Source organism: Triturus cristatus, chromosome 7 (assembly GCF_964204655.1).
Source record: "Triturus cristatus chromosome 7, aTriCri1.1, whole genome shotgun sequence".
NCBI classification, from domain to species: Eukaryota; Metazoa; Chordata; class Amphibia; order Caudata; family Salamandridae; genus Triturus; species Triturus cristatus.
This window is the reverse complement of record NC_140590.1, coordinates 425,630,342-425,644,840: the sequence shown is the minus strand read 5'-3', so window position 1 is coordinate 425,644,840 and position 14,499 is coordinate 425,630,342. Positions and strand designations below refer to the sequence as shown.

Here is a 14,499-nt window from a genome sequence, read left to right as displayed (position 1 = left end):
GCCGAAGTCCCGGCAGGAGCGCTGGATGAAGCACCTTTTGGCTTGCTTGTCCCGGTCGGAGTCGTCTCGTCCTCCTCCCTCCTCATTGCCGGCAGGCCCCTCTGGTTTCCCGTTGTGGCGTTGGTTTGCCTCTGGGGCCCGGAGACGTCATTCGCCCCTTATGGGTAAGTCGCGACCTCACTTCCATCTGTTGTCGGGGGCACTAGTTCCCAGAGCCCTCCAGACATGCTCCCCCGGGAGTCGCGCCTTCCCTATCCGGGCGCGGGGGTGACTTGGACCCAAATGGAGGCCTATGCCGTGGCTCTGCAGGCCTCCCTTGGGTCCTCTCCTGTCCCTGGGGCGTCCTCTGGGCCTTCGCTCCTTACGGGATCCCCAACGGACTCGCCGGTGGGTTTGCCCCCGGTGCCAAATATGCCCTTGCCCTCCAGGGACGAAGGAGATATGGTGTCGTCAGGGTGTGGCCCGGCTGGGTCCCCCCCTATGATCCATAGCACCCCTGCCTCTCCGGATAGTCACATGGGGTTCCCTGTGGCGTCGAAGGCGGTTGCTGGTGCTCAAAGCCTTGCTTCGAGCACACCTTGACCTTCCGGCAAGGCGGCCGCCTGCCTGGAGCTGGGGCCTGCGTCGTTCTGGCACCACAAACTCGCCTCCTCGGCTCCGACTCTGAAGTAAGAAGTGGAGTTAGAGCCTGTTGAGGCGGAGTCGGTGCCAGTGCGGTGCCGGAGGCTTGCCTCCCAAGCTCCGGCGGTTAAGGCTGAGTCGGCACCGGTGCGGTGCCGGAGGCTTGCCTCCCCTGCGCCGTCCCCTTCTTCGGAAGCGGAGCTTGTGGTGGACGGGGAATCGGCGCCGGATGGGGCCAACTCGGTGCCGGATGGAGCGAGTCGGCTCCAGACGAGGCAGGGTCCGTGCCAACCGAAGTTGTTTTGGCGCCGCATCGACGCTGGGTTGTTGACTCTTCTCCGGAAACTTCTGGAGCTTCTCTGGAAGCTTCTGGAGAGAGTTTGGCGTAGCCCTCATGTCCAGCCATGCCAGATCTATCCTTGCCTGTGCCCCCCTTAGAATTTGTGGACCCGGCAGGATCCCCGCCTCCTTAGGAGCCCCATCAGGACCCCCATTCGACAAAGGGGCTCCCTTCCTTTGGGCATTGGTCGCACCCTCAGTGTCTTGGAAGACTTAGTTTTCAGCACTCACCTACAAATGAGTTGCTGTTCCCTCCTCGGAGGGCTACCAAGGCCGGTGCGGCATTTCTTAGAGTAGTCTCCTTGGCCACTCGTGCTCTAATCATGCAGCCCCCTTTGGTCCCCTTGCCTGTGGACCCTCTGCTTGATGTCCTTCACCATGGGTCGGGAATGTGGAGCCGCTTCTGCCCTTTGAAGCTTCTGTTTGTGATGCCCTTTTGGGCACCTGGGTTTGGCCAGCTTCTGGTGATCCGGTGGCTCGTTCTGTCTTGCACCGCCACCATCCTGGTCTACATAATCCAGTTTGCTTATTTGTTCACCCAGACGTGCAGAGGTTTGTTTTGCAAACTGCCTTCCCTTCCTTGCCTCAGTTAATGCTTCCTCCCTCCTTGAGTCCAGATGGCTTGAGTCGTGGGGTCGTAACATCTTCGCCTCCACTAGTGCTGCCCTTCGTTCACTGAATACAGTGTGTGTCTTGGCTCGGGCTACCTCTGCCCTGTGGGACTCTGCAGAGTCTCTTCTTTCGGCCACCTCTGAAGGCGCCGTGTTGACCTCCTTCATTTTCTCCGGGATGGCCGTGACCTTGCTGAATTCACGACCCGTTCGGCCCTGGAAACTGTCAGTTCCTTAGGCCGAGCTATGGCTGGTTCTGTTGCCTTGCGGCCCCATGCTTGGTTGCGGGATAGCATCTTCCCGAAGAATATCTGGGAGCGACTTGTTGAGCTACCCTTTGACGGGGTTCTATTGTTTGATGTCCATGCCGAATCGGCTGTTCAGCGCCTCCTTGCGGTCCTTCGCCCTCCCTCTTAAGCCTATATTTCCCAGGTCTTCTTTTCGCATGTTCTGGGGTGGTTACCCTTTCATTTAGCATTCTTTCGATGCACTATGCGTTTTGAGCTGGCAGTAAGCCTACTGTGGCAGTGTTCCACAGGTTGTTGTGTCTGGCCCTCTGACTGTGGTTTGTCCTAAGAGGTGTTCCCCGTAGTTTGGGGTGTCCATACTCCAGGTGGGGTACTTGTATGCTATTGTATAGCTCTGCTTTATGTCAGGTGGGCCTAGAGATCCTTTGGGCTCTATGCGTTCCCTGGTGCTCTTATCTTGCCGTTGTACGGTGTTCGATGTTGTGACTTGGCGCTATATTCTACACGTCATGGGTCGTCTTGCTTGTATGCCTCATTCTCCTCCTTGGGAGGTTTTCATGGTGTTTTTCACGCTTAATGCGGCTACCACCTGCCACTAATGCACTCGGTGTGCTCCTATAACACCCATGTTGCATGGTCGTGGCTATATATATATATATATATATACATACATACATACATACATGCAGGTTGCCATGGGTACTCTTCTTCCTACATCTCCACCTCTCTTTGCTGCTGCGAGGTCTGGTCCTATGTCTCCATGGGTCAGGGAGCTTTTCAGGGCTGCACTCGGGATTGCCCTTGATCTACGCGGCAGGGTGTCCTTCAGTACTCTTATGTGCACTTCGTTGCTTTTCCTGCATCTTCAGCAATAGGGTCCCCTTTTGCATCCTGTGGTCGTTCCCCGTCTTTACACTGCTCCCTTTTTGGCGCTCAGATACTGAACGATATCTCTTTTTTTTGACGAGGATTCATTTTTATTCCCAGTCTGAGGATGTGGTCTAGAATTCTAAGATTCTTTCCTATTATACTCCTATTGGTACTCTGCTGCCTCTGCTTCCACTTCCTTCGGATGTGCCCCTTTCATTAGGTATCACCCTATACTATGTCGGCTGTGCCTGCGGGACAGCTCTTCTGATGTCAGTCGTCCTAGGTTCTGCACCCTGCATATCTGTATTTCTTAAATTGGTTCTCACCTTAGTCTTCAAGCTGCCTGGTTTGGCAGTCCTATGCTTTTTTTAGCTACGCCATCTTGTTGTCTCTGTGGCTGTCGGCTCTGTGCATGTTTCAGTGGTGGCCCGCATCAGTGTGCTTCAGATTGTTACTGCGCTCCCCTGTCCCCCCTTTGGTGCCTGGGTGTGCACTTGGCGTGTTTCTTGCTCCCGCCTGTCCTTCTAGGACATTGCTCAGTTTCTATCTCTTGCCCTTTGGTTCCTGGCCGTAGCTTCGCTGGTCTTCCTTCCGTGGGCTAGCCTGGTAGGCTCTGGTTGCATCTCTTCATGTTTTTCCCCAACCTTTGGTTGGTGTCCACATAGTGCGCCATTAAGCTGAGAGTGGTCCTTCTTCCTCCTTCGTTCGGGACTCTTTCTCTCTCTCTCTCTGGTACTTCGGAACCAAAAAAATCGTCGCAGCCGAAAAAAGTCTTGGAGCCACAAACTCCAAGAACAAAACACAAGGAGTCCAAAACTCCACAGAAAGTCTCAGAAAGTCGTCCCAAAGAACAGTTTGACCCAAAATCTTCAGCACCGAGGAAAGACATCTTACCTACGCAACTAACACCTCCCCACCTCCTTCTTCTCCTCCAGTTGATCCAAATCCTATAATTTCTCCACCACACTCCCCACAAAAAATGATTTCACCTCAAACATCAGATACTGATGATGATCATACTGATGGGGTTGGGACCATCGATCCACACGGGGATGATGATGATGCACATACCATCCCACACGATGTAGACCCTAGGGATGACTACAACACAGATCCCGACCCACATAATGACCCTGACCTCTATCCATCTAGGCCATCACCATCAGATGACAATATTGGGTTTGCGCACCTCATCAATAGAGCTGCCTAATACCGCGGGGTATAGTTACATTCTGATCCCTTAAATGATGATTTTTTACTTGAAACCTTTGCACCCTCGCAAAAGTCCACGTATACTCTGCCAATGTTAAAAGGCATGCTCACACATGCCCTGGAATTCTTTAACCCCTTCCATGCTCATGACGAGCTCAGCTCGTCATGAGTCACAGTGGAGCTGCGCTCATGACGAGCTGAGCTCGTCATAACGGCCACGGCCTGCCCACGTGCGATAAATTCCCCGCCTGTGGAGGAGAATTAATCAGTGGGCGGGGTCGTGACGAGCTCAGCTCATCATGAGCACACCTGCACTGTAAGTCATGATGAGCTGAGCTCGTCACGAGCACAGCGGCGCTGCGGATCCCCCCCCCGCACCGTGGGGGAATTACCCCGGCAGGGAAGGGGTTAAAGACCTTGTCAGAGCCAGGATTCTAAATACCAGGATAAATAAAAAGTACAAGGCAGCTCCCAATGACCCAATTTACATTATAGGTCAGATCCCTTTGGATTTTCTTGTGGTGTCTACTGCACGCAAGAGGGCTAACTTGAAGAGTCCTGCCTGCATGCCCCCTCCAGATAAGGAGTCCAAACTAATAGACACGTCTGGTAAACGTATTGCATCACAAGCTGCAAATCATTGGGGAATTGCCAATGCCCAAGCTTTACTGGCCAGGTACGACAGGGCTCACTATGACAAGCTTGAAAAGCTCATGGAACACCATCCTGACCAGTACAAACAAAAGGCCAACGACCTTATGCAAGAGGGGAAATTAATCACAAACACCTCAATCAAATGTGCGCTAGACGCTGCTGATACTGCATCTTGCACCATTAACACTAGCGTTCTGTTGTGCAGGCATGCTTGGATTCAAACAAGAGGTACACGCTGCTATTCTAAATCAGCCCTTTGATCGAGGGCATCTTTGAAGGGCCCTCAGTTGACACATCTTTAGAAAAGATGAAAAAAGACAGAAAATGCTAAGTCCATGGGGGCCCTTCAATTCCCTTCCCCTAGAGGCTCATTTGGCCCTCCTTCTATAGAGCTGGCTCCAAAACCATTGGCTCAGACCATCCCTCTACGTCCTATAAAAGTCCCACTCAAACATCCTCCAAAGGATACTTTCGCGGTGGCTACAGAGGCAAAAATGGTAAAGGAAGAGGTCGCGGCAACATTAACCGCACCTCCCCTAACACCAAACAGTGACTTCCTTGCACTTCCCCCGATCATCCCACTCCTGTCGGGGGATGTCTCTCACAGTTCCTACCTGTCTGGAATTCAATCACAACAGACAAATCGGTAAGACAAATTATCCAGTACGGTTACTGCCTGGAACTCACTTCTACCCCCCCAAAATTCCTTCCAGACAGTGTTCAATGTCCTCGGAACATCTAACACTTCTCAAACAAGAGGTTCTCTCTCTATTACAAAAATATGCAATAGAACGAGTCCCCTTGCCTCACCAAGGCACAGGGGTTTATTCCCTCTAATTCCTAATTCCAAAAAAGGATGGATCTCTCATGCCCATATTGGACCTAAGACAGCAAAACCTTTACATTCAGTGGGATCACTTCCACATGGTCGCTCTCCAACAGGTGCTCCCACTTCTTCAACAGGGCGACTTTCTCTCCACTCTGGATTTAAAGGATGCTTACTTTCATAATACCATTCACCCCGTTCACAGGAAATTTCTCAGGTTCATGGTAGATGGTCAACACTACCAATTCAAGGTCCTCCCATTCGAGGTGACTACAGCACCCAGCACCCAGAGACTTCACCAAGTGCCTCGCAGTAGTTGCACATTCATGTCTTCCCTTACTTGGACGAAATAAAAGCCAAGTCACACAGCACCTGTGTACAACACACACACAAAACAATTCAACTGCTTCACAACTTGGGATTCACAGTAAACCTTACCAAATCCCATCTCCAACCCTCCAGTATACAACAGTATCTAGGAGCTACAATAGACACATCAAAAGCTCGGGCATACCCCAACCCAGTCAGGATCAGCACCAGCCGATCATCAAACTGCTTCCAGGCCAGCCCGATACTCACCCACGGACCCTTCACCTGCCATAGCTACAGCTTCAACAGCCGCTGAACACCCGCACGCCCTACCCCACCCGTCAGAGCAGAACGCAACCACCTCAGATGCATACTAAAAACCTGCTCCATCCACAAGCATGCCGTCAAACTCTGGGACCTACCCAATGCAGCCTCCCCGGATGTCGCCTTCCTAACAGAGACCTGGATGAACCCCTCCTCGGCACCCGACATTGCCATAGCCATCCCAGATGGATACAAGATCACCAGAAGGGACCGCACCAACAGACCTGGCAGAGGAATCGCCATCATCTACAGGAATACCCTCAGAGTCTCGACCTGCATGACAGACTCCTCCAACACCGCCGAACACCTTCCCTTCTAGATCCACACCGACCCCAACACCACCCTCAGAGGAACACTCGTTTACAGACCCCCCGGGCCCCGCCCATAGTTCATCATCGCCATCTCCAACATCGTCAACACGCACGCTCTTGCGTCCACAGACTACTTAAGTCTACTGGACCGATCACTGCTGCATCCACTTCACCTTCAAGAAACCCACCACCTACTACGGATCCCCTACCACAGCTGGAACAAGGTCACGGAGGACCAGCTCATCACCGCCCTCGCCTGTGACCCACTGACAAACACCACCGACACCAACACAGCCACCAGCAACTTCAGGCAATGGATCGACGATTACGCCAACACTATCGCCCCGATCAAAAAACCCTCAAATCGGCGCACTGACAGAAAGGCCAGTTGGTTCACCACCGACCTCCAGGAATCCAAGCGATCTTGCCAAAGACTTGAGAAAAAGTGGCGCCACGAAAAGACACCGGACATCCACGCAGCCCTAAAGAACGCCTGCCACAAGCACCACCAACTCATCCGAGCCATCAAAAGGACCTCCTTCAAGGAACGCATCAACAACAACACACTCAACATTGTGAAGGAGCTCTCCAACCTCAGCTCCAATGACATCCCATCGTCGCAAGACCTATGCGACTCCCTAGCCACCTTCTTTCACTGCAAGATCGCAGACATCCATGACAGCTTCACCCAGACCCTCCATACAGCCACCAACACTGCAGACTCACCACCCCCCAGCCTCACCAACCACCTGCTCTCCTGGACCCACATCAACGACGACGACGACGACACCATCAAGACCATGAACACCATCCACTCCGGCTCACCATCCAACCCCTCACCACATCTTCAACAAAGCAAACCGCATCATAGCACCCCAACTTCGGAAGATTATCAACAGCTCCTTCGAGACTGCCACCTTCCCAGAGAGATCAACGGCCTACTCAAGAAACCCACAGCGGACCCAAAAGACCTCAAGAACTTCCGGCCCATCTCCCTTCTGCCGTTCCCGGCGAAAGTCATCAAAAAGATCGTCAACAGGCAACTGACCCACTTCCTTGAGGAGAACAACATCCTGCACCCGTCCCAATCCGGATTCCGCAGCAATCACAGCACCGAAACCGCGCTCATCGCTGCCACAAACGACATCAAGACCCTACAAGACAACGGCAAAACCGCGGCCCTCATCCTCCTGGACCTCTCGGCCGCCTTTGACACCATCTGCCATCATATCCTACGCACATGCCTACACGGCGTAGGAATACGCGGCAAAGCCCTGGACTGGATCACCACCTTCCTCACCGAAAGAACCCAGAGGGTCTGCCTCCCCCCTTTCTTCTCCGAAGCCACCAAGATCATCTGCGGCATGCCCCAAGGATCCCTTAGCCCTACCCTCTTCAGCATCTACATGGCACCGCTCGCCAATATCGTCTGCTCACACAACCTCAACATAGTCTCCTACGCCGACGACACTCAACTGATCCTCTCACTCACCAAAATCCCTGCCACCACCAAAACCAACCTCCAAGAAGGAATGAAGGGTCACTAGCTTGATGCAGACCAGCCGCCTGAAACTTAACTTAGACAAGACAGAGGTCCTTATCCTCGGATCCACTCCCTCTGCCTGGGACGACTCTTGGTGGCCAGCCACCTTGGGATCCGCACCCACCGACCACGCACGCAACCTGGGGTTCATCCTGGACTCATCGCTCTCAATGACCCAGCAAGTCGATGCCGTCTCCTCCTCCTGCTTCAACACCCTCCGCAAGCTGCGCAAGATCTACAGATGGATCCCCACCGGGACCAGAAGGACAGTCACACAGGCCCTCGTCAGCAGCCGACTGGACTACGGAAATGCCCTCTACGCAGGAACTACGGCCAAACTCCAGAAAAGACTTCAACGCATACAGAACGCCATCCCCCGCCACACTCATATCACTGCCCACCTGAGAGACCTGCGCAGGCTCCCAGTCAACAAGAGGATCACCTTCAAGCTCCTCACCCATGCCCACAAAGCACAATACAACACCAGACCAGCATACCTCAACAAGCATCTCACCTTCTGTGAGAAAGTGCCATCTTTCTTGCATGGCATGCCCCCACTTTTTGCTGAATTGCTGAATGTACTTTGACTGAGTGTGCCCTGGACTCCTGCCAATCAGGTGCCCAGGGCCTATGTTCCTTCCCTAAAAACCTCAAACCCAAAGTGGCAAACCCTGGCCACATGTCAGACCCTGGTAAATGGTACCCTAGGTACCCAGGGCCTTGTGATCAGGAAAGGCCTCTAAGGGCTGCAGCACTTATTGTGCCACCCTTAGAGGCCCTGTACCCTAACACAAACACACTGCCCTTGCAGGCTGAGTGTCTGGGTACAAGACGAAACAAAGAGTCGACATGGCACACATCCCTGTGTGCCATGCCCATAACCTACACTGCCCTGGCATACATCAACCACCCATCTAGCTGGATGCCCTATGCCAGTGGTGTAGGCACAGGAGCATGAGCCTTGTGCCCCTACAATACCTAGGTCCATTCCTGGGCACTGTAAGTGCAGTGCTGCCATTTAAGAGTATATGGTGCTGAGAGCTCGTTAAACACAAACTCTACAGCACCATAATGACAACACTGAAGACTGAGAAGTTTGGTATCAAACTTCTCAGTATCAAACTTCTCAGCACATTAAACCCGCACTGATGCCAGTGTGGGATTTAATGTACAAAGCACTACAGAGGGCATCTTAGAGATGCCCCCTGAAACCTAACCTACAATCCACGTCTGGTCTGAGAGGCTGCCTAGGCTGCTACACAGCAGACATGTTGCTGGACCCCTGGGTAGGAGAGCCCCTGCTCTCCTGGGCCTGCAACAATGCACATCCTGGGCGAGGTGCTAGGTCTCATCCCCCAGGATGGACAGGGGAAAGCTTCAAGGGCATGCCGCCTCTGTGAGCTTCCCCAGGCCACTTGCTGTACCCAGCAAACTGGCCCCCACCGGTTCTAACCCCCACTCTGGCGGGAAGACTAGCCGGAAACCCCAAATAAGGACAGGGGATGTGCCAGCCTGCCAACCCCACCCCTCTGGTAGGGGAGGGGAGGTGAAGATGGGAGGCCCTGCCCAATCAGGACTAGGCTACTGCCCCCCCTCCCACAAGAGAGTGGCAGGATAGAGGGTGTACCCACCTTTACCTACCTGTAACGCCCCTAAATCTAGTATTTAGGGGCACCCTGAACCTTCCTTCCTTAGATTCCAGACTCCGAAAAGCAAAGAAGAGCAAGAAGAAAGAAGACCTGCCGTGCAGCTGCTAAGAAGAGGAAGACACCAACTGCTTTGGCCCTACCGGCCTGTCGACCCTCGAACCTGCTCCTGCTGAATCCCGGCACCTCTTATGGCCAGCAACCTCACAAACCCCGGAGGACCTGGCTACCTTGTGACTCTGAGCACCTGGGACTCCCATGAGCAGTGGCTCTGCTCATCACCAGTTTCTAACCTCTGGCATCAGCCCAGAACCGCGAACTCTGCACACTCTGCACCCGCCAAGCCTGGCCTGTGCCGGAGTGAACAAAGACCCAGAGGACATCCCCCGGCGACTGTGACCCTGAATCCAGCAACCAAGGACTCACCTCGATGCTCCTGATGACGCCTGCAGCCTCAGAACCAGGTACCCCCCCAACCGCGATCAACAGAGGGTAAGATTTCCCTACACCAAAAGGCACCCCTGCACCTGGCGCCCTGCGGCCCCCTGTGCCCAACTCCTGGGTACCTACCTATCCTCCAACTACCCAACTTACCTCTCGAAGTGGTGGTGGCACCTGAAAAATCTTCGTCCCTGAGCTTGCAGCCTTTGTTCATCTTGGAGCTTTCCCATTGAAATCCATTGAGCGCCCAAAGGCTCAACAGCACCCTGCACACAGCCGCCCGAGTGGCCCTGGCAGTGTAACCTCTACTCCTATCTACTTCCCCATTTACCCTGAGCAAGTGACCAGGAGCCCAGCTCCCACAGCCATGTGGCCTGCTAGTCAGCAGCCACTATCCAAGGCCCCCCTGCCTCCCATAGGATAACATTGGGCCTAACGCACTCTGCACCCGGCTGCCCCTGTGCCGTTGAGGGTGTAACAACTGTACTTACCTGACCCTGGGAGACCCCTGAGTCTGTGCCCAGAACCTTAACTCTGCCAGTCGAGTACTTACCCAAAAGTCGATAACTCCATTTTCCTCCATAGGGTAAGATTGACTTGTTTCTTCTGAAATTTCTTTTAAGTGTGGAGTTTCTAAAACTTAAAATATTCACCTAAAATCAGCCGAGTAACGAAAACGAAAATACTCACCTGCTATTAGGAGAGATCCCAGTGCTGGATCTTAGTGCCCAGCACTGACCCTGGAAAGTGCTCATAACCATACTTACCATTAACCCAATGTTCTTCCATAGGCAATCATTGACTGTTTTTCTGTGAAATTTCTTGTCGATTTTTGCAAACTACAAATATTCTTTAAAAACCGTACCAGCTGTGAAAACGTAATTGCTTACCTGTTTTAGATAGAGGTCCCCGTACTGAGCCTAGGAGCCCAGTTCTGGATTACAAAAGTAACGAGAACATACCATACCTGTAACTTGAATTTTCTCCCATAGGGAATCCTTGACTGTTTTTCTATGAAATTTCTTCTAAGTGTCAACTTTTAAAATAGCAAAATATTGCCTAGAAATCACAACAGTAACTAAGTTGACTTTACTCACCTGTTTCCAAGGACTGTTCCAGGACTGAATCTAGGATCCAGTCCTGGAGTTAGAAAAGTAATCCTGAAAGTAATCTATTGCAAATAACTTAAAACTTCCATTGAGCTCAATGTATCATTGTGTTTGAAATTGTGTTGCCTACTGCAACAACCTGTAACTACAACTTACAAAAGTCAATTGCATATTGCAAAAGTATTTAACTAAAGCATCTCATTCTGAGAAAGTATATTTTAATACCTATGGTTGGTTCTAAAATTAAACAAACATATATTTTTTATATAAACCATTGGCCTAGAGTTCAGTTATTGAGTGTGTGAGACCATTTGCTGACTGAGTGTGTACAACAACTGCTTTACACTGTCCTCTGATACTGCCTTACTGCTTGATCAAGCTACCACTTTGGAGAGTAAGGTTATATCTAACTTTAGCCTCTGCCAAACCTCTGGGGACTGTGGACACTGTACACACTGTACCTATTTGGGAACAGTATATACAGAGCCACTTTCTCACACCTTCTACACCCCAAACCGCCAGCTTCGCTCCGCCGACCTCGCCACCGTCCCAGGCATCCACAGGACCTCCTCCGGCAGCAGATCCTTCTCCTACCTCGCTGCCAAGACATGGAACATCCTCCCCACACAGCTGCAACAGACCCAGGACCTGCTGACCTTCAGGAGACTTCACAAGACCTGGCTGTTCGAGCACCCCCCAAACCCCGCTCAGCGCCTTGAGACCCTCACGGGTGATTAGTGTGCTTTACAAATGATTGTGAGGATTGATTGATTGAAATTGATTTCAGCCTCAACACTCACTAACAGTGCGAGTGTTCATGCAACTAATCGGAATGATTGCCTTTTGCATACTCATCGTCCCGTATGCACAACTCCAAATGCGTCCCTTATAGGAGTGTCTAGCACGTCAGTGGAACCAGGCTCAAGGTCACTTAACAGATCTGGTGTTGGTAAACGACCGCACCCATCGCTGTCTGCAGTGGTGGAACACACAAAACCTTGGCAAAGGGCGGCCGTTCCTCGACCCAGTTCCACAGATAGTGCTAACAGCAGACGCATCGCTCACCGGCTGGGGACCTCATCTTCAAGCCCATACTATTCAGGGCATATGGACCCCTCAACAAAAACAATTCCACATAAATTAGCTGGAATTACTAGCAATCTTCCAAGCGTTGAAATCTTTTCAACTCCATCTCGTAAACAAAGCTGTCTTGGTCCGTACAGACAACATGACAGCAATGTATTACATGCAAAAACGGGGGGGGGGACACACTCTCTACAGCTTTCACACCTAGCTCAAAGCATATGGAGATGGGCCATTCCTCAAAACATATATCTCCTTGCAGAACACCTCCCAGGAGTACACAATCAAATTGCGGACCTACTCAGTCGCCAAGCACAGCGATCAACGAATGGAAACTTCATCCTCAAGTTCTACTTCCATACTTTCAAATGTGGGGCCACCCGGAAATAGATCTGTTTGCCACACAGCAAAACGGAAAATGCCCAGCTTCGCATCCAGGTATCCACATCCATTGTCCAAAGGCTATGCGCTATGGATGACCTGGTCAGGAAAATTTGCTTACGCTTTTCCGCCTCTCCCACTCATTCCACTGGTGGTTCTAAAACTCAAACAGCATTCCCTCACAATAATCCTAGTTGCTCAAACATGGACCCGACATCCATGGTTCACAACCCTCCTAGAACTATCAGTAGTTCCGCATCAAAAGCTATGCCTCTCACCCAAGCTTCTCACTCAGAACCATGGAGAGATGAGGCATCCAGATCCCAGTCAACTGAACCTTGCGATCAGGCCCCTGAGACCTTTAGAGTTTGGCTACCTTAATCTCCCTCCAGACTGCATGAACATCATTAAAGAGGCTAGACGTCCTACCACCAGGGCTTGCTATGCTGCAAAGTGGAAACGATTTGTAATTTACAGTACAAATAACAAAATCAACCCACTAGATGCTTCTATTCAAAAGATCATCTGTTACGTTTTGCATCTACAACAATGTAATCTAGCATATACATCCATTAGACTACATGTTGCTGCAATAGCAGCCTATCTCCAAAACAGACAGCACGTGTCTCTATTTAGAGTACCATCTATCAAAGCATTCATAGAAGGACTTAAAAGAATAATTCCTCCTAGAGTTCCACCCTCTCTGGTATGGAATCTAAATGTGGTACTTACCAGTCTCTTGGGTCTACCATTTAAACCTATGCATAAATGTGAATTACAATTTCTCACCTGGAAAGTAGCTTTCCTGGTTGCCATCACCTCTCTCAGAAGAGTCAGTGAACTCCAGGCATTAACCATACAAGAACCATTTCTACAAATCCATCATAACAAAGTGGTTCTTAGGACTAACCCCAAATTTCTACCTAAAGTCGTCTCTGCTTTCCACCTTAACCAGTCTGTAGAAATCCCAGTATTTTTCCCTCTACCAGACTCCATAGCAGAATGGGCACTTCACACGCTAGACGTAAAAAGAGCCATACTTTACTGCATTGAAAGAACGAAAGCCTTTAGAAAAACTAAACAACTTGTTGTGGCTTTCTCCCCACCTCATAAAGGCAATCCTATCTCAAAAACAGGGATTGCAAGGTGGATTGTTAAATGCTTCCAAATATGCTATGCTAAAGCCAAACACACCTTATCCATTCCCCCTAAGGCTCACTCCACATGTAAACTAGGGACAACTATGGCATTCTTAGGGAACATTCCCCTAGATGGCATCTGCAAAGCAGCAACTTGGTCTACACCACACACGTTCACAAAACACTATTGTGTAGACGTGCAAGCAAAACAAAAAGCTAATGTGGGCCAGGCTGTATTAAGAACACTTTTTCAAACCACTGCAACAGATACAGGTAGCCACCGCTAAGGAGGTAACTGCTGTATAGTCTATGCAAAAGTATACGATCTACATCTCATATACCTCTAATGAAAAATGCTACTTACCAGTATGCATCTGTTCTTGGCATGTAGAGCTGTAGATTCGTATACGCCCACCCACCTCCCCGGATACATCTATCTGTTTCAGTACTATCTTACTTAGATATATTACACATGGACATCCTTTTCTATTCCTTACTAACTCCATCATGACCATCCATGGCAAAACAATGTGGAGATGGAGTCGATGCCCATGCGCACTATCGTCCTAAGGAGGAGTCACCTACCTCGTGACTATAAAGACGTCTTCCAAGACAAAAACAAAGTGCAAACATCCGAGCCCAACACCAGATGGCGATCTATGCAAAAGTATACGAATCTACAGCTCTACATGCCAAGAACAGATGCATACTGGTAAGTAGCATTTTCCATCTGCACCGTAGAAACTCCATGACTGATCTTGCTACCTTGGTAAATCACAGAGGAAAGTCTGAAAGGAAGACATGCAAACTCACACACATTTTGCCCTCAGAT

General features: G+C 50.8%; 1 protein-coding gene and 1 long non-coding RNA gene across 6 annotated transcripts in view; one reads left to right on the top strand and one right to left on the bottom strand.

The window, feature by feature from the left end:
- Positions 1-14,499, bottom strand: part of LOC146809858 (uncharacterized) — a 326,459-nt gene that overhangs the window by 33,559 nt on the left and 278,401 nt on the right. The gene's annotated exons all lie outside the window — the stretch shown is intronic.
- The window catches only part of ABCC3 (ATP binding cassette subfamily C member 3), a 693,015-nt gene that overhangs the window by 444,485 nt on the left and 234,031 nt on the right, over positions 1-14,499 (top strand). The window lies entirely within an intron of this gene.